Below are 21,475 nucleotides of genomic sequence, written 5' to 3' on the forward strand. Positions count from 1 at the left end.
TGATTATATCAAAGAGATTATTTTTTCTTTAACTCAGAAAGTTAAGCAATTCTTAAAATTACTAGGAATGTTTGATTTCAATCTTTTCAGGTAACCCATTTACTTATTAAGAGTCAGAGGGCTTTTGAAGCCTGACACAATTGTACGGGATGACTGGGTAGAACATGGCAGTCCCTTTCCCCCTTCATCTTCAGCCAACACATTGGATTGCTTCTTTGCCAGCCCGTGAGGCAAGCGTGTTGGGACGGTGAATAGGCAGGAACTGAAAGATGGGTAGAGAAAACCCTGGGGCTGCAAGAAGGGGACCTGGGTTCCAGTCCCATTTGAACGCACAACCCACCAGCAGAGCCTCAGCAAATCCATCGCACTTTAGACCTCAGTCTCCCATCTGTTGAGTATGGATTTCAAACTAGATCATCGCTGAAGTCCCTCCCCACTTCCCAACTCCGCTGGTGGTCTGAGCCCTCCCTCTGGCTTTTCCTGCGACTTTGGAAATGTTGGGTCACAGTTGCCTCATCTGATACTTATCATGATTCTCTCTCTGGAGTGATGAAGCATCAAAGAGGATGCTAAATACAAATGCCTTTAAATACAAAATGTGCTTGATGACAGGCAACTGCTTCCTACTCTTAAATAAATAGATAATAAAGGTAATTAATATTTCAGCATGTGAAAGCATTGCTACCGATCTTCATAAAGCCCTTAATGGGTTAAATGCTTGGACATCTGGTGAAATACTAGCCTCAGCTGTTTAAGTGACATCTTCTTGGGTCAAATTTCTCTCCTCTCTCCAGTCCATCTGCTCGCAGCTTGTCATGATAAACACTTCTGAGTTTCAAAGCAGAGAGTACACAGCAACAAGAGAGGGACAGCATCTTGGAACTTAACTAGACAATAATATCGGAGCGAAAACAGCACCCAGTCATCCAGTTTTCACTCACCCAACCCCATCCCACACTGCCTCCCCACCTCGGTCCATCCTTCTTTGTCTCGTGAGTCACAGCCACATGTCAGGCAATAGATAAGCACAAGGTGAGAAATCAAAGCTATCCATAAGTAACAGAAAGGGAGAGATGGGCTTAAAGGGTTAAAATAATGCCAGGTGGAAGATGTAGGTGTCATTTGTCCTTGATTCAATGAAAGTAGAATGTGTTATGTGATCGATACTTTCTAAAATAGAATTATCTCAATGTAGTGTCCCAGGGTTCAGGGCACTTAGCTTATCTAGGTACTGTGGTGATTTGTTTTGAGACCTCAGCAAAAATCAGGAAATGTTCAGCCTCAGTTTCCTTACTTGCAAAAGCAGGTGGTGTTTGACGGCAGCAATAAACAGCCATATCAGTGTTGTTGTTGCACTTACATAAAAAAATCTCTGACAGAGCTTGGCACATAGCGGGTGATAAGCATTTTTTATTGACTCAGAATCCAGTGTACTGGAAGCAGTGCTGTAACTAAGAAGTTCTTGCATGCCCAGTGAGTACTTTGACCGTGTAACTCCTTAGGAAGGAACCCAAATTTCAGAGCAAGGGAGTACAATCTTCAGAATTGGGATTAATATTCCTGGCTCTGGTTGCTCTTATGGAAAATGAGGGAGTTATTTAAGTGTAAGTTCACTCCTTGCCGAAATGTCAGGAACACCCATGCTGCAGCTTGGAATGTCTGATTACTTTTAAAACCAAAAAACTGTGCCATTCCAAATGTATTTTGTGTGAATAAGCATACTCTCAAAAGTTACTTCCACCAGTTTTGAAGTAACTAACATCAAAATAACCTCAGTAACCACTAAAGAGATTGGTACATCCATACAATGGTAATAGTGGTCATTTCATAATGTTGCAATTTCAGACGATAATTTTTAAAAATTATCCTTGACTATAATTTCTTGTTCATGTCATAAACAGGCATTCCTTATGTACAAAAAATGATAAAAGAGAGAGTTGTCCAAACCAGGAGGAAAGAAAAGACTAATGTTAGCAAGAGTCAGTCAGCACCTTTTTTTTTGAGAGAGAGAGAGAGTGAGAGAGAGCATGAGCAGGGGAGGGGCACAGAGAGAAGGAGAGAAAGAGAATCCAAAGCAGCAGGCTCTGTGCTGACAGTCAGGACCTGATGTGGGACATGAACTCACAAACCACGTGATCATGACCTGAGCAGATTCGAATGATCAACCAGCTGAGCCATCCAGGTGCCCTGCTGCATTTATTATGTTAGGTGAAAAAAATATAATCTTCCCTACAGATGTATTTTTTATCAACAAGGTCATTTGTCCCCTCTCATTGGAAGAAAATAAAAATGTGTGTGTTCTATACCAGTCCCTAAAAGAACCTGCATCCTCTTTCTCTAGCAATGCTAAGCATCAAATGTCATTCTTGTTGTTCTCATTCATACGGCCAACAAGTACCCTCTACGTGGCAAGTATTGTGCTGTGCGATCAGGACACATAAATGAATAAAATTACTTCTGCTTTCAAGGATGTGAAATAATGGGAATGATCACACAGTGCTGGCAGGAGAAGAAACTGGCACATCTGCTTTGGAAAAGCAGTTTGATTAGTTACTACAATGAAAGATGTAGTTTCTTATTTTTACAACCCAGCATTTTCACACCTAGACAAAGTTCTTGAATATATTCGAGGATTGCATGTGTGTAACTAGTGGTCCCGTTACAAGCATGTTCATAGCAACAACGTATGTAATAGAAATGAATAAACCAGAAACAACATAAATAAACATGTGCATGAACTACAGCTGCACGTATCTATATTAATGAATTTCAAACACATAGGATCAAGTCACCGAAGACCATGTGTAATATGGCTTCATTTATAAACAGATACAAAGAGTCAAAACCAAACAATACATAATTAGGGACACAGATGTCTGTGGAAACTACAAGAAGCAAGAGAATAAAGAACAACATTTGGGGCTCCTGGGTGGCTCAGTCGGTTAAGCATCCGACTTTGGCTCAGGTCATGATCTCACGGTTTTTGGGTCTGAGCCCTGTGTTGGACGCTGTGCTGCTGACAGTTACCTCAGAGCCTGGAGCCTGTTTCAGATTCTGTGTCTCCCTCTCTCTCTGACCCTCCCCTGCTCATGCTGTCTCTCTCTCTCTCTCTCTCTCAAAAATAAAATAATTTTTAAAAAACATTAAAAAAATAAGGAACAACATTCAGGAGAGTGGTTACCTCTGGGAGTTGGGGAATGAGATTATTTAATAGATGAGGAGCACTGGGAGAAGTTCAAAGGTACTGAGAATGTAATGGATATGAGAACAATAATTGTATTATTACTCATTACTTCATATGCATATAATGTTTACAGTCTTGGTATATCTACCATTTCAAATAAAAATACAATAAAATGTTTAAAAATGGGACAAAATACACACACACACACACGCACACACACACACACACACACACACACACACACAATCAATCTTTCCTTTAAAGCCCAAATCAAACATTTTCTGCTACATGGAGTTTCTCCTGATCTCACTATTTTTCTCCCTCTTGTGACTGCTTTTCATATTTTTTTTAGATCACACTTGTCTTCCTAGAGCATTTGATTTTACTTTATGTGAGCATAGTTTCGGTGAAGATCTTTTCACCTAGAGACTGCAAACATCTTGAGTGTGGGATCTGTGTCACTATCTGTCCTTCACCCACAGCAACTATCTTGGGAATCAATCGTGGTAAACAGATATTGGGATTGCCCTCAAGACAAGTTAAAATCTTGGTTTTACGACTTATAACTCATGAGGTGTTGGCATTGGTTTCCAACATGAAATGCCAGTAACTTCCACCTATCAGAATCATAAATTCAGGATTTTTCTGAGGGCTCACTGAGATACTGTTTGCTAAAGCATTGCTTAAATGCTTATTTGGGCCCTTGAACAAAGCAGTTTCTCAACAAATACTTGTTAAATAATTTTGATACAGCATAACTTCTGTTTCAGGCCTCTAATAAACATGCAAGAAAGAAATGTGTCTTACAAAGGGTGCAATGAGTTAAGTGAAGGAAGGTATGGAGTCACTCAGGAATGACCCACCTAGGAATAAAGAGCTCACTAAAAGAAATGAATAATGAATAAGAATTTGTCAACATTGCACATTTTATGCAGAAGGGGCTGTTCATCTCTTTGCTTCCCACCCCTTTGTGAGAGGGAAGTTGTCAGAGGCCAGTGCACTTTGGGGTCATGGGGAATTGTGAATTGTGCTCTAAGACATGAGGAGGAGCTGCCAGGAACCAGATGCATGACAGATCTGAGAGCAGCTAAAATAACAGAACCTGCTTTTACCATGAAATAAAGTCATTATATGTCAACACTTCCCTTAAAATGTAAAATTGGAATTTTTTAGACTTACTATTCTAGACAGTGTTAGAAAACTTGAAAATTGACTTCGAGTTTGTTAAAAATATTTTATAATATGTTCTAAAGGTGTTTACTGTTTTTTTGAGAAAAAATTAAAGAGAATAAATGGGGGGCAATCAGATTTACTTTATTTTCAAAATATGTATACTAAAATGTCTACTTTGACTAGCATTTTCTTATTTCCAAAATGCTTAGGACATATTGTTTTATTAAACATCTGTGAAGTGAATATTATAAATCCCATTCAATATAAGACAGGTCTTAGGTGTACACAGTAAGGGACAGAGCCAGTTTCAAAACATAACTTTACAGAGTCTAGATGCCAGGCTTTTCCCACACTACATTTGCTACCCATTTACCTTGGATAGATCACCTCCCCTCTTAGATGCTCATGTATTTTATTCAAATGTAAAAGCTATGCCTGGCACATAGTAAACATACTTTAAATACTTCTTGAATAAATTAACTCATATTTTCACTCAACATCCTTATATACCTACTATACATCAGACATTTTTTAAAGCTTACTTATGTATTTTTGAGAGAAAGAGGGAGAGAGAAAATCCCAAGCAGGCTCCACACTGTCAGTGTGGAGCTGGATGTGGGACTTGAACTCATGAAATGTGAGATCATGATCTGAGCCAACATCAAGAGTCAGAAACAAGAAAATTAATAAAGAAGAAAATATGGAACCCAAGAAAGAGACGTTTCAATTCAGGAGTACAGGGGAGCTCGGAATGATGCCCTTACAAGAAGACATAGAGAAAGCAATCCTCAGTGTAGTTGGGCATAGGAAACTCTGGGAGAGAGAATTTCAAGAGAAAGGAGGAAGAGGAGGAGGAGCAGAGGAAGAAGAAGAAGAAGAAAAGGAAGAGGAAGGAGGAGGAGAATATCTTATAACTGACTCTATGATCAAGAGCCCAAAAATACACTGATATGATAAAGCCATGCTATTTGATTTTCAAAAACAAAAGAATGTTTATTAAAAAAAGAAATTATACAGAGTCATGGTATAAATATAAATAAATTAAAATGGAACACAATATTGAGCAATTGATGGAGTATAAGAAAAGTGAATCCAGTTAACAGATTCTGGGAAAATTATCCACCAGGTAACACATGAGGGTCATTTTATTAGATTTTTAGAAAAGGAAATGAGTCCTGAAGTGCTAGCATATTTAGTCCTGAAACTAACAAGATTTATAGAACCATAGTAATGGCATCTGCTTATTGGTATTCAACTTGTAGAGTTGACTTATATACAAAGTATAAAGATCAGTATCATTAGTTTCAAAAAAATAACACAAATGTTAACCTTGAACATGCATGTGAAGAGATTTGGCTGACAGACTTGGAGTTGGAAGGGAGAAATTGTGTGAAAATAAGGACAGGGGTGCTGTCTGAAGTTGGTAAAGCAATAAACAGAGGTATAAGTATTATATTATATGATCTCAAGTAGTATAACTAACATTTAAAGTGAAATATTATCAGTTGAAGAACTAAAACTAATAATAAAACTATTTAAATATTAGGAAGAAATGGAAAATAGTGGAATGTTAAATTCTATTCTTATAAAAATAGAGTCAATAAAGTATCATATAACATTTAAAAATAAACATAGTAAGGATATGAACATATTATTTTGGGTTTTCAAAGTAACCAGCAGATGAACTAAACCCATAATGGTTAAATGTCCTGGACAGTGTGAAAGGATATGCCAGAAGATTTATGATTTCCTTGGGGGACTTGGTGTATTTTATTTTTCATGATATGCATATAATCTTTAAAAAATCATAAATAATATTAATGGCAGGAAATTTTTTAAATTTAAAAATCATTAGAAATATATCCATAACATTTACACAAGGATGTTTATTGCAGTATGTTCGTTAGGTTTTCTTTTCTTCATAGAGTTTTTAATAGTATTAAAAATCATCCATCAATCAATAAGAGAATATTATATATCCTTGTGTAGAGTTTAATGTTGCATTTATTTGTTAATGCTTTTTTTTTTAAGAGAGAGCATGAGAAGGGTGGGTGCAGAGAGAGGGAGGGTACAGAGATTCCCAAGCAGGCTCTGCACTGACAGCAGAGAGCCCAATGCCTGAATGGAACTCACAAATTGTCACATCATGTCCTGAGCCTAAGCCAGCCGCTCAACCAACTGATTCTCCTTGGTGCCCCCAATGTAGCCTTTTAGTAACGATGTAAGGGGAATTGTTCTGACACTGGTGGATTTCTAACCAATGCTGTTGGTGGAGGGAGGGAAGCTCCAGAATAGGTTCAGTGTGATAGCATCTACAGAAAGCACACATTTCCATTTCTACAGATACAAATGCATATAGGACTTCAGGGAATTTTGGCAACAGGGTTAACTGGAAGGGTGAAGGGGAACTTAAGCTCTATTCTACTGTTTGCTTTCTTTTTCTTCTTTGACTTTTTTTTTTTAATTCAATGTTTTGTCTGCTTTTTATTTTGGGAAAGTAGAGTGACAAGTATAATAAATCTCTATGTATACATCTCCCAGCTTCAAAAATTATCAACTTAAAAGCCAATCTTATTCTGTCTATATACCTACACACTTCCATCCTTCACAAATAATTTTGAAGAAAATTTGATGTAATATTAACTATAAATACCCTATTTCTGATATTTATCCATTTTGATACACTTGATTAAGTTCATTTATGTTAACTACTGCCTCAAATTTCATGGTTTATATATGCATTCTCCTATTGATGGGCATTTAAATGATCCCAACTTTAGTTTTATATTTTCTATCATAATAATTTTTTTGAGAGAGAGAGAGAGACTGTGAGAGTGTGGGCAAGCATGAGTAGGGTGGAGCAGAGGGGTAGAGAGAGAGAAAGACTCTTAAGCAGGCTCCAAGTTCAGCAGAGACAAATGATGTGGGGCTTAATCCCACAACCCTAAGATCATGAGTTGAGCTGAAATTAAGAATCAGATGCTCAACCAACTGAGCCACCAGGTGCTATTATTATAATGATATTCTTGAACATCTATCTTTCTATAAATATGTGAGAGTTTTCTAAGGAATATATCTAGAAATGGATTTCCCAGCCTGGGATATGTCATTTTCAAACTTACTTGAACTGTTCAATTGTGCTCCTCAGTGATTCTCCCAGTTTCCCCTCTCACTAGCTTCCTTTCTCCACATTCTCACCAATCTTAGTATCTTTCAAGTTTTTAATGTGCTAGTCTGATGAGTATAAATGGTAATTCATTGTGATTTTGATGAACATTTCTCTGATTGCTAGAGAAGCTTCTTATATTTATGGGCCTCTTAGATTTCCCTTTCTTTCAAATTCCTTTATTAAACATCTGTTCCTATTTCTATTGGGTTAGTTGATATTTCCTCACCAGTCTTAGAAGTTCTTTATGAATTCTGGACACCATTTTTTATCATTCATTATTATTTGAGTTGTAAGAATCTCCTTCCAGTATATAACTTGTTCTTAAATTCATAGTATCCCATTACAAGGAAATTTTAAATTTTAATGTAGTTAAAATTTTACGGTTTGTGTTTCTGGAGACTTCGTAATTCCAGTATCATTAACATATTCTCTGTTTTCTTCTAAAGTTTTATAGTTCTGAGTTTCATATTTTAATTTGTAAAATAAAATATATATTACATTGATAATTAAAACTTAATGTCATTATTTAAAAAAGAGATAGAAATATAAAAATTATTCATGATTTTAGACCTCAGAAACCAAGTATTGGTAACATTTATTCAATTTACTTCACTTTATTTTATATATATGTAGTAGCACCCTTTTGTTATAGAGATGATATATTTTTTATATTTTTATGTTGTTTTATATTTTATTAAATAGCACTTAATTTTATACATATACATGTGTATGAATATGTATAGTCATTCACAGAAAGATTGAGGCTGGCCAATGCAGAGATGTAAGATTTGGAGAGGGAACTTGCATGAAAATTTTCCTTTATGATATGTTATTTGTGATACATGCAACCCAAATCAAGTATATCAATTAACTCTCTTGTTTTTATAAAACTTCTATGTGTCTTTCACTGTAGAAACTTACATAATCTTCCTAGTAATTGTTATTCATATTTCTGCCTCCTCCACTAAACCGTTTGATTCTTTCTGTCAGGGACAGGTCTCACACATCTTTGTACCACTAACTGCCCCAGCAAATAGTAGGTGCTCAAGAAATTTGGAAAGGAAGATTGTGAAGTGCATACTGAATTAGTGAGTCAGGAGATTCAAATTCTACTTCAATAAGTAGCTACCAAAGTACTGCTTATGGACAAAATTTTTTGAAAACTCAGTCTTTTCATGTGCAAATTGACAGGAGAGGACTAGATGACCTATAGGTTTCCAACTTCCTCTGACAATCAGACTCTCTCATTCTTTAAAAAGAAAAATATATATGGGGCCCACAAATATTCTTCAAAATATTTATATTTCATGATCCTATTAAGTAGCACCATCTTTCAACAATCTATGACATCTAACAGTAACAGGTGTTTATTTAAACACAGATGGAAATCGTGGTCCCTTAAGACTGTCAAATTTTCAGTAGAGATGTCCTTGCAGGTTTGGATGGATGAGCTGTTTTCTGGTAAGTAGCCATCAAAACACCAGAGAGTGAGCTTAACATAAGATACCCATTGGAGCTCTCTTACCACCGAGATTTCTGGCAGGACACAGGACCATGTCATTTCCTGGCTATTTTGCCTTTCCATCTGTCCCCTGGCCTCCAACTTGCTAAAGGGAGTTTGTGATTACATCTCCCTCTAGCGACTAAAACCTTGGCATAGTGCAAAGTCTCCTGTGGTACATGAGAAAAAAAAATATTTGGCTAGAAAAAATATAAATAAAAAAGATAATATAGGAGTCCTTTGATAATTCAAGGCGTAGTCTCTCACTGTTTCTCTGCAGGAGGCGCAAAGTTCACCATGTATTTCCCTTGTACTGAGGGAACTAATGCTAAGGAGGGGTTTTCTTGGTGTGTCTGAGAACCAAATAGTCAGAAGTCCTCCCCATTAATATAATGCACCAGACTGACCAACAACAAAGTCTCCTACAAATATATGATCAGATAATCTCCAGTGCAAACGCACAAGAACATAACTCCTTTTCTATTCATTGTATGTATATTTGTCCACAAAACTGGTTCTGATTGAAAGAGCCTTGGGATTTTTTTTATACTAAGGAAATAAAAATACCAGGAATACAAATTTCCAACCCAATCGTATTTATAAGAGAAATTAATATTAATAGTTAGCAAGATTAACTCAAAGTCCATAGTTGGAGTAGTAAGACAGGCCAGAGAGAAGGCACTTCATCTTTTAGGATCATAATCACCTCCAGGATAGCTGGGAGAAATGATACCACTTGCATCTATACCATCCCTTCAGCAATAGTCCACTGTGGTTGAAGGGAAAATATCAGGCAAACAAGTAGCTTCTTTGTTTTCTCCTTATTCTGTTTGAGGCAAATACTGTTGTGATTGTCCAGTTCTTATCACAGACAAAATAAGCAGAAAATCTCTCCTGCATTGGCTTAGAACTTGCTAGAGGTCTCTTTAGCAAGGGGCCAAACCAGTGATATCACTTTGCAACCTGAATCTCAGAACATCTCACCTTTCACATCAAATGCCCTAATCCCTCCATTCAGTACAACTTCAGGTCAAGGGATTAGAATGTCCTGGACCCTAAAAAGAGTATTTGCCATCACAAACAGGTTCATTTCAGGAAACTTCTTTTCATTAAAACTCATATCTGAAATGGAAGCTAGGAATTGGGCTCTGGAGAAGAAGGGATTTTCACCAGCTCATTGGGAAGTCCCTCTGATTTCTAAGTTCCACTTCCCAGTTCATTTTACCAAGCCCTTAATACAGCTGGCCCTGTCATTTTAGATCAACATGACCAGGTTTTTTTCACAACTGACCTTGCACATGGGCAATTGAAGAAGTCAAGTTTATGATTTCTATACAGTTGTCATTGGACTGGCGCAGACATTACAGACCAGTCTGTCCAACTTCTTAATTTTATAGCGGGGAAAACTAGGGCCCAGAGTGGGAAAGGTTCCCAAGATCACACAGAAAGGGTAGGACTAGCAGGTTAGCAGGTAACACTCAAGATCCCATGGTCTTCTTTGCCATGTTATATATACTGTTTTTGTCTTTTTCAAATTTCTGAAACAGACCAGATCACATCCCAAAATATGTAGATTTATTTTTGTCTATTCAGAATAGTCTTGGGGCACCTGGGTGGCTTAGTTGGCTAAGCGTCCTGCTTCGGCTTAGGTCATGATCTCACAGTTCATGAGTTTGAGCCCCGCATCAGGCTCTGTGCTGTCAGCTCAGAGCCTGGAGCCTGCTTTGGATTCTGTGTCTCCTTCTCTCTCTACTCCTGCTAAAACTCTATCTCTGTCTCTGTCTCCCTCAAAAATAAACATTAAAAAATTCAAAATAGTCTTAGAAATTAGCAGATATTTCAATAACAATACTATTATTCAAAACATATGTAACATTCCTCTTTGGGCATTATACCAACTCTATGCCACATTATTAGTGATTTCCTTGGCCACAACTGTCAGCTCATTAGAAGCCCCGTCTGTTTAATTTTGCCTCCAGCACTTAACATACTATTTCATACATAGTAGGTCATCACAAACATTTTTTGAATGAAATTAGCCAATATGAAAAGGAAAAAGATCAAGTTCACAGAATCAGTGTGGGAGCTGAGTAGTCTGCAGCACAGGATGCAGATTCCCTATCTGGAGTGAATCTGGTCCCCAAAGGAGCAATTAGAGTGCGACTACATCTTTTTCACCTCAGAGTCTTACAGCACCAACTCCCAAATCTTACATAGGAGGAGAGCTTTCCCGGATATTCAATAAATGTCTGATGAATCACAGAGTATAGTACGTAGGAATTGGGATAAAGGCAGGAACTACTTTTGTAGAGGTGCTTTAAATAAGAATATAACAGTAATATTTCTTGGTTAGAAAAAAAATAATGTGGGCTCCTATCAAAGTTACAGCCCTCAACGACACATTGTGAATCACTGAAGGGACCACAGATTGTACCAGGAGTTGACATCCGCATTTCTTTAGCCAACATCCTGATTAGAGTGTTGTTAAAGAGATTTTCTCTTGTCTCAGAGTTTTCACTTTTGCAGAAAGATCTTATCTTGCTCCTTCCAAGGTGCCAGCCATAGGTACTCATCACACACTAAATAAAGAGTATCGATGCCTATAGTAAGTTTTCTAAATACTTCTTGGTGCTGGTTGTGATTGGCATTTGGAATTGTATATATTTATGCTCTCCTGGATATCAAGTTATTAGCAAATACCACCTGGGAATAATGCACCATGGGGGTATTTTCTGAAAACAAACTCACATACACATGAATTCCAAGGCTATCAGATAAATGTGCTTGGGCAAAACCAATGAGACCTAATGACCCAGGGATGTCCCTCTTTAAGTCTATGATTAAATAATGAGACTAAGACTCATATTTCCATCTAAGCCCACATTATATTGGGGATTAGAGTGAATGAACCTTAACTTCTGCCACATATTGTCCTGTGTAGGGACAAATGTATTTGTCCTGGATGTAAATAAACTTTAGGGTTTTGATATGCCATGTAGTGTAAAGACACAAAAAATAATTGAATTTTAAGGTAACTACCAGGGTAGTCAACAGTGCCTAGGGAGTTTTCTCACCAGCCAAAATTAGTTTTCTTTTTCTAATTTTTTTTCCTGTTTTTTAAATTTATTTTTGAGAGACAGAGACAGCACAAGCAGGGGAGGGTCAGAAAGAGAGGGAAACACAGAATCTGAAACAGGCTCCAGGCTCTGAGCTAGCTCTTAGCACAGAGCTGACGCAGGGCTCGAACCCACAAACCGTAAGATCATGACCTGAGCTGAAGCCAGACGCTTAATCGACTGAGTCACCCAGGCGCCCCCAAAATTATTTTTCTTTATGGAGAAATATGCTTGAAACATTTTGTTTCATTCCTTAAGAGGAATTTCCCCTATTTGAGATTCTTAATATATTCTAATGTAATACACACACACATATATATATATAAAATCTATATCTAGATAGATAGATTTTTATCACTGGAGTGGTTTGTAGAAGGGACAAAAAGCTGGTTGCATTTGGGTTCATCCATATACAAATATAGTATTTGGCTGGGGAGGGAAGGAACTTTGTTTTCCACACAGTTCAGGTTTTCTAGTTGTCCTGACATGGCTTGCCATCTAGAGTGCCCATAAACCGTAGTGACACATCAAAATGAGTGCCCTCCCCCCCCGTGGGACAAGTCAGATGAGGACTGGGCAAAGTATCAGGACAGGACACTTTCTGTTGGAAAGCCAACGAGGTAACTTGCTGGTTGCAATCTTGTCAGCGAAATGCCAACAAGAAAGACAAGTTAAAAAACAAAACAAAACAAAGAAACATTAAAAAACAAACAAAAAACTCTCAACCAGGCAATGTGCCTTGCTCATTCCAGCGGAAACTGAGTGAGGGGCTGTGGCTTTGATTGCACGCCTATGTAGCCCCTAAACCACAGGCAGCACAGCCTCTCTGTTGGGTGTGCACCCGTGAGAGCTGGAGGTTTTCAGCCGCTGATGCTGCTACTCTGCACCACTCAAGGTGAACTCCTCTCTCCCATGTCCTCCTGAGCTCCCACTCACCACATTAGCACCGGCTCTCTTTTCCTCCAAACCCAAGGCACCTGATCAAGTCCCCAGAATAGAAGTATTTCCTGTCTCCCTCCCAAGCCATATCCTCTCAACTCTGATTTTAAGCATGTGAATCTTACCCAGACCCCTGTTTAAGGCTTTCAAAACTCAAAAGCTAAGAGCTAATTCTATTTTTCTTTAAATTTCTCGCATGTCATCCCATTTTTGATGTTATACAATGAATGCCTCCCTAGCTAAATGGAGGAGGAGTCAGAGGAAACATTAGGACTAAAAGTCACATCATAAACTTCAAAAATATTATCTTATGATAGCTTGGACATGCACAAAGAGGAAAAAGGGATATAATCTCAGAGCAGTGTTATTTTAAGATTCTAGAGACAAATAGAGATCAACTGGTTTAATCCTTCCACCTATCGGGGGGGATAACCAAGATCCAGAGGTAACAAGTGACTTGCTCAATGTGACAGTTTAGATTATTGGGAAATATTCATCTTCTTACCAACTTAGTTTAGAGAACATAATATACACTTCAATGTTAGCCACATACATGTTTTAATTCACATTGGAAAGGGATTTTTAAATTAGAGTATGAAATTAGTAGCTTGTGTCATTTACCAGCATGTGTGATCTTTGATAACGACATAACTATTAAACACCTCCATGGGTCCTCTGTAAGTCAGGATAATATTATACTTGGTAGACTTGTCATAATCAAACTGTGAAGTACCTAAATATTTGGCACATATTAGGTTCTAAATAATTCATAGCTTTGATCGGTAAATATCTTATTTATTTATTTCTGAATAGGTAGTTTCCTAAGGTTTTTTTTTTTTTTTTTTTAGAGAGAGAGAGAGAGATAGAGAGAGCATGTACCATGGAGGGTGGGGAGCGGAGGGAGAAGGAGAGAGGGCCTCCTATGAAGGCTTCAGGCCTAGTGCAAAGCCTGATGCGGAGCTCGATCTCACAACAATGAGATCAGGACCTGAGGTGAAATCAACTGTCAGATGCTTAACTGACTGAGCCACCTAGGTGCCTCTTTAAATATCATATTTATAGTTGTAGCTTATCAGATGAATATGTAGATGAAAGATTCTAGTTATATGTTTAAGTAAATAATAATATGATATTTTGAAGGCTAGAATATCCTTTAACCCAAAGTATTCTTTTATTATTATTTTTTTATTATAAGAGAGAGGCAGAGAGAGAGAGAGAGAAAGGGAATCCCAAGCAAGCTCTGGGTGGTCAGCACAGAGTCTGATGTGGGTCTAACACTTTAAACTGTGAGATCATGACCTGAAGTGAAATCAAGAGTCAGACACTTACCTGAGTGAGCCACCCAGGCACCTTTATCCCAAAGCACTCGTGAACCTCTATTATTCACTTCCAAAATATGCCTTAAGCTAGCAACACTGAAACATTTACAAATAGAATTTTCTGACTTTTAGTTAAGATAATTCAACCAATCAAAATATCTGTCAGAGAAACGTAGTAGGATAGGAAAGATAGATAAAATGTTAAAATGTCTAGTATCTTTTTTTTTTTTTCTAGTACAGGAAAACTGAACCTTCCAGAGAGGAAATGACTTTTCCAAGGTAGCAGATCAAGGCTTGTAGAGCAAGGCTTAGAAGCTCAAAATCTAAATTCATTTAAATTGAGTCACAGTATCCTCTCTGTCCCATCTGTAAGTTAAGAGCTGAGAGACATAAGCCTCAAACTTAGAAGGAATCCAAACTCTTCATCTGCCTTCATGCTACACCTGATGTACTATAATCATTACCACGGTCAGATGTACTATAAATTGCCTTATATAACTCTTTATACTCACTCCATACCAACAAAACATAAATTACAAGATCTGATTCCCCCAAACTTCTTATCAGTAGATTTCTTGTTTTTATCAACTATCTTTTTCTTATCTCCAATGCCTTCTGAAACTATCCAATGCCTTCTAAAATTATTGACGTGTTCTTTTCAAATCTTTTTAAAGCCACTCTTTTTTGCTTTCTTTAAATTTCCACAATTCTTTGTCATTTGTTCATTTTTACTTGTCCAGATCTTCAAGCAAGGGGAAAAACAAAGCAAAACAAAATAAAACAACTGGTTTCTTTACCAGTTTCAACCTATTCCTACAATAAAGTAGAAAGACTAATTTCTCATGGCTTTCTTTCCTTAACCAGGTTAAAGAAGACAAAAATAAACAAACGCAGGAGTGATTCAGGAATAACAAAGAAACTTTAGCTAAACAATTCCAATCACAAAGACACAAAAAAATGCTTATTAAGTACACAGGATAATGGAAGGACAGTGAGAACTGCCTTTATCGTAGACACACCTGAAACAGGTTCCCAACCCAGTCATATTCAACTTAGTAAAAAGATGCTGATGTGAGACCGTTTTTGTAAAGATTTTTCTTTAATTGGACCTCACCCATTTATAATCCATTGTAAACAGATGTAAAGACAAAGCACAACATTCTCAGCTTCAGTAGCTGGTAAACTTACAGTACAAGTATCAGTAAAAATGCCAACAGTGAAACTCAGGAACAGGTTCAAACACCATAGCTCAGCTCCTGAGAAAATAAGAGTTGTATCCCCATGGTTTTAAGCAAACCATGGGGTGCCTGGGTGGCTCTGTCAGTTAAGTGTCATACTCTTGATCTCCACTCAGGTCATGATCTCGTGGTTCATGAGTTTCAGCTCATGGTTCATGAGATAAAGCTCCGCGTCAGGTTCTATGTTGACAGTGTGGAGCCTGCACGAAATTCCCTTTCCCTTCTTCTTCCTTCTTCCTTCTTTCCTTCCTTCTTTCCTCCTTCTTTCCTTCCTTCCTTCCTTCCTCCTCCTCTGCCTCCTCCTTCTCTCTGTCTCTCTCCCCTTACCACACTTGTGTTCTTTCTCTCTCAAAATAAATGTCTTTTATAAATATTTTATAAATAAGAAAATTCTTTCATCAGCATTTTGTGGCATGACACTACAGAAGAGAATGTACAGGGCAGGGAGGAATCTGTTTGTCTAATTATTTTCCAGTTTGCATCTTCTAATTTTTCAGAATACATTTTTTGTTGCATGGATTTGGTCTCTGCATCTTCTACTCTTAAACTAAAATTGAAACAATAATGTTTACCTCACCTGTCATTTGGTGTAAATTTTGAAGAAAAAGCAAGAGAATTTCTTAAAGGTAGTAATGGCAAGAGAGAGGTATCAGGAATAACTTCAAGGTGTTTGTCCTGAAGGTCTGGAGGGATGGTGCTGTCATAAGCTGAATCAGAGAAGCCTATGGAGGAAGCAGGTCTGAAACTGATTATCCTCCAACACACAGTGCCCTGCTAACTAAGCACATATATCAGAATTCAAAGGAGTCAGAATTCTCTCCAATCCATCATTTAGCCCAGGCCTAGAACATGTGGACATGCTTTATTGGATTCTTTGCCAATATATCTCTATGTATGGCCACTCAAGAGATCTCACTATGAAATGAGTCTCCTTCTAAGAAAGTTATTTATCTCCCAGTACGATTACCTGCAGAAACGTGGGTCATGGTTATCTAAGTGATAGGCTCCATTTCATAGGATATTTATGCATCCTGATTATTTTATTATTTAATGTATTTTTATTGATGGAAAATAAACCCTTTTGATACATACTAGAAATTATACCCAGAATACTATATTTTTCAATTCTATAGACTTTTACACCTAATAAGAAGACGCATTTTCAGGTGGAATGGAGGACATAGTGACTGAAAGATCAAGATCAAAGTAGTTTTAACATGATATTTTCTGTAAATAATTGTAAGAAAGCACGACTTTTTTCTGGCTGGCAGATTCCCTTCCTTAGGAACTGTAGGGTGCTAAATTACTTATCTTTCTTATTAGGAAGTCAATGGATATCTAAAATGTATAAAGAAATAGGAATTGCTATCTTTTATTTAGAATTACAAAGGTATATAGCAAAACAATACAAAATGAATATCTATAACTCTGAGTCAATGCTAAGAGGAAGTATATAATTTTCATAGGAGGGAGTCATTAAATATTATGTCAGTTGGAGACTGAGCAGAAAACAGATGGCACACTATTGTTGAAGAGAATTTAATGAAAACCAACTGACAAAGCTATGGACCATGTTTAGGTGAAACACTGAGAGATGATAAAGTACCTGGATTCTACCAAGAGTCAGGAGGAAGAAGTAATTATTACCTGGAATGATCTATAGTTGTAGAGGAAGGTCACTTATAGCAGCTGTGGCTGAAAGGAGATATAGCCACAGATAGGGGCTATTGCCCACCCATGGCCCAACAGAAAGGTAGCCAGCAGGACATATGTCCTTCCTTTTATCTCCTTATGATGCCTCCATTGGGCAAACCTATTTGGAAGACACAGGGCATGAGAGTCTAGACACTAATATCTAAGGTCAGCTTCATAGGTCACAGTGCAGGGCAAAGAATGGTAAGGAATGGACGTGGAGAAGCACAGAGAATTTCAGCACAGATATTCTGTTTAAAATGGGAAGCTTAAACATACTTAAGCCTGGGAAAACACATAGATGACTATAGAAAAACATCATTAGTAGTACAAATTTTATCTTTTAAAGGTATATACTAAGAAAGATTGCAGTAAAGAAATATGTAAATCCCTGAATTTCACTTCAGTTACACTTTATTTTTTTTAATGTTTTATTTATTTTTGAGAGAGAGAGAGAGAGAGAGAGAGAGGGAGCGAGCGCGAGCGCGAGCACGAGCACATGATCAGGGGAGGGTCAGAGAGAGAGGGAGGCACAGAATCAGAAGACAGCCTCCAGGCTCTGAGTTCATTGTCAGCACAGAGCCCGATGCAGGGCTCAAACCCACAAACTGTGAGATCATGACCTGAGCTGAAGCCAGACACTTAACCGACGAGGCCACCCAAGAGCCCCTTAGTTACACTTTAAATACCTTAGATTTAACTTCCATTGTGTTCAAGTAGTATTATATTTAGTACTTTTTATAAGAAATTATAGTGTAATATTATTAAAATATCTTCTATCATTCTGCCCCCCTATGTATCTCTTTGTTTTGATTATCTCTATATTTATCACACCTTCCTACCTATCTATCTTGTGTTCCAGAGAGGTTGATAATGGGATAGGGGTTAAGATCAATTACTAGAAGATATCACTAGGAGATTCTGTGAGATAAACAGCAGGTCTCAAAACATACATTGAAGAAACTTCAGAAAGAAGTCACAGCCACAGAACTGCTCAAAACAGATCTGAACAACATAACTGAACAAGAATTTAGAACGATTTTCATAAAATTAATCGCTGGGATTGAAAAAAGCATAGAAGCTGTCAGAGAAGACATTGATACAAAGATTAGAAACCTTCAAAATCGCCGTGATGAGTTAAATAAGGCTATAAATGAGGTGAATAATAAGATGGAGGCTGCTAATGCATGAATTAAAGAAGCAGAGAGGAGAATAGGTGAGTTAGAAAACACAGTTACAGCAAAAGAAGAAGCCAAGAAAAAGAGAGAGAAATTGATATAGGAGCATGAAAGGAGAATTAGAGACCTGAGTGATACAATCAAAAAGAACAATATCCATATCACAGGAGTTCCTGAAGAGGAAGAAAGAGATAAAGGTCCTGAATGGGTGCTGGATCAAATTATACACGAAAATTTTCCCAATCTAGGGAAAGAGAAAAAAAATGAAATTCAAGAGACACACCGAACTCCCCTAAGACGTAACATACACTGACCTTCAGCACAACATATCATAGTGAAACTGGCAAAATATAAAGATAAAGAGAGAATTCTGAAAGCAGCTAGGGATAAAAGGGCCTTAACATACAAAGGGAAACCTATCAGAGTGGTTACAGACCTATCTACTGAAACTTGGCAGGCCAGAAAGGAATGGCAGGAAATCTCCAATGTGATGAACAGGAAAAATATGCAGCCAAAAAATTTTATCCAGCAAGCCTGGCATTCAAAAAGAAGGAGAGATAAAGGTTTTCCCAAATAAACAAAAGCTGAGAGAATTCATCACCACCAAACCAGCCCTACAAGAAATCCTAAGAGGGACTCTATGAGGGAAATGTAGCAAAGAATATAAGGTACCAGAGACATCACTACAAACATGCACTCTACAGGGAACACAATGGATCTAAACCCAGATTTTTCATTAATAACACTGAATATAAATGGGCTGAATGCTCCAGTCAAATGACACAGGGTAGCAGAATGGATCGAAAACCAAAATCCATCTATTTGCTATCTACAAGAGACTCACTTTAGACGTGAAGACACCTCCAGATTTAAAGTAAGGGGATGGAGAAACATCTATACGACTGGATGCCAAAAGAAAGCCAGAGTAGCCATACTTATAACAGACAAACTGGACTTTAAAGTAAAGGCAGTACCAAAAGATGAAGAAGGACTTATATAATAATTACAGGGCCTCTCCATCAGAAAGAGCTAACAATTATAAGCATCTATGTGCCAAATTAAGGAGCACCCAAATACATAAAACAATTAATCACAGACAGAAGCAATCTTATTGATAGGAATGTCCTAATTGCAGGGAACTTTAATACTCCACTGACAGCAATGGATAGATCAACCAGACAGAAAATCACTAAAGAAACAATGGACCTGAACGACACATTGGAACAGATGGAATTGATAGATATATTTAGAACTCTGCATCCTGAAGTTAGGAAATTCACCTTCTCTTTGAGTGCACATGGCACATTCTCCAAGATAGATCACATACTGGGGCATAAAGCAGTCCTCCATAAGTATAAATGAATAGATATCATACCATGCACACTTTCAGATCACAATACTATGAAACTTGAAATTAACCACAGGAAAAAGTCTGGAAAACCTCCAAAAATGTGGAGGTTAAAAACCACCCTACTAAAGAATGATTGGGCTAATCAGGCAATTAGAGAAGAAATTAAAAAATATATGGAAACAAATGAAAACGAAAATACAACAATCCAAAATCTCTGGGACGCAGCAAAGGCAGTCCCAAGAGGAAAGTATATTGAAATCCAGGCCTATTTTAACAAACAAGAAAAAGCACCAATACAAACTCTAACAGAGCACCTAATGGAACTAGACACGGAGCAGCAAGAACACCCCAAATCGAGCAGAAGAAAAGAAATAATAAAGATCAGGGCAGAAATAAACAATATAGAATCCAAAAAAATGGTTGAGCATATCAATGAAACCAAGAGTTGGTTCTTTGAAAAAAATAAACAAAATTGATAAACCTCTAGCCAGGCTCCCTAGAAAGAAAAGAGAGAGCCCCCAGATAGACAAAATCATGAATGAAAATGGATCTATTACAACCAATCCCTTAGAAATACAAGCAATCATCAGAGATTACTATGAAAAATTATATGCCAACAAACTGGACAACACCGAAGAAATGGACAAATTCCTAAATGCACATGCGCTACCAAAATTAAAATGGGAAGAGATAGAAAGCACGAATAGACCAATAACCAGTGAAGAAATTGACACCATTATCAAAAACTTCCCACTGAATAAGAGCCCAGGGCCAGATGGATTCCCAGGGGAATTATATCAGACACTTAAAGCAGACCTAATACCCATTCTTCTCAAATTATTCCAAAAAAAAGAAATAGAAGGAAAACTTCCAAACTCATTCTATGAAGCCAGCATCACCTTGATACCCAAACCATACAGAGACCCAGCAAAAAAAGAAAACTACAGACCAATATCCTTAATGAATACAGATGCAAAAATACTCAACAAGATACTAGCAAATCGAATTCAACAACATATAAAAATTATCCATCATGATCAAGTGGGATTCATTCCTGGGTTACAGGGCTGGTTCAATATTTGCAAATCCATTAATGTGATACATCACATTAACAAAGAAAAGATAAAAACCATATGATCCTGTCAATAGATGTAGAAAAAAAAACATTTGACAAAATACAGCACCCTTTCTTAATAAAAACCCTTGAAAAAGTTGGAATAGAAGGAAATTACCTAAACATTATAAAAGCAAGTTTATGAAAAGCCCACAGCTAATATCATCCTCAATGGAGAAAAACTGACAGCTTTCCCCCTGAGATCAGGAACACAACAGGAGGTCCACTCTCACCACTGTTGTTTAACATAGAGCTGGAAGTCCTAGCATCAGCAATCAGACAACAAAAGGAAATAAAAGGCATCAGAATCAGCAAAGAGAAAGTCAAACTTTTCCTTTTCACAGATGACATGATACTCTACATGGAAAACCCAATTGATTCCACCAGAAAACTTCTAGAACTGATCCATGAATTCAGTAAAGTTGCAAGTTACAAAATCAATGTACAGAAATCAGTTGCATTCCTATACACCAATAATGAATCAGTGGAAAGAGAAATCAA

This window comes from Suricata suricatta, chromosome 5 (genome assembly GCF_006229205.1).
Source record: "Suricata suricatta isolate VVHF042 chromosome 5, meerkat_22Aug2017_6uvM2_HiC, whole genome shotgun sequence".
NCBI lineage: Eukaryota > Metazoa > Chordata > Mammalia > Carnivora > Herpestidae > Suricata > Suricata suricatta.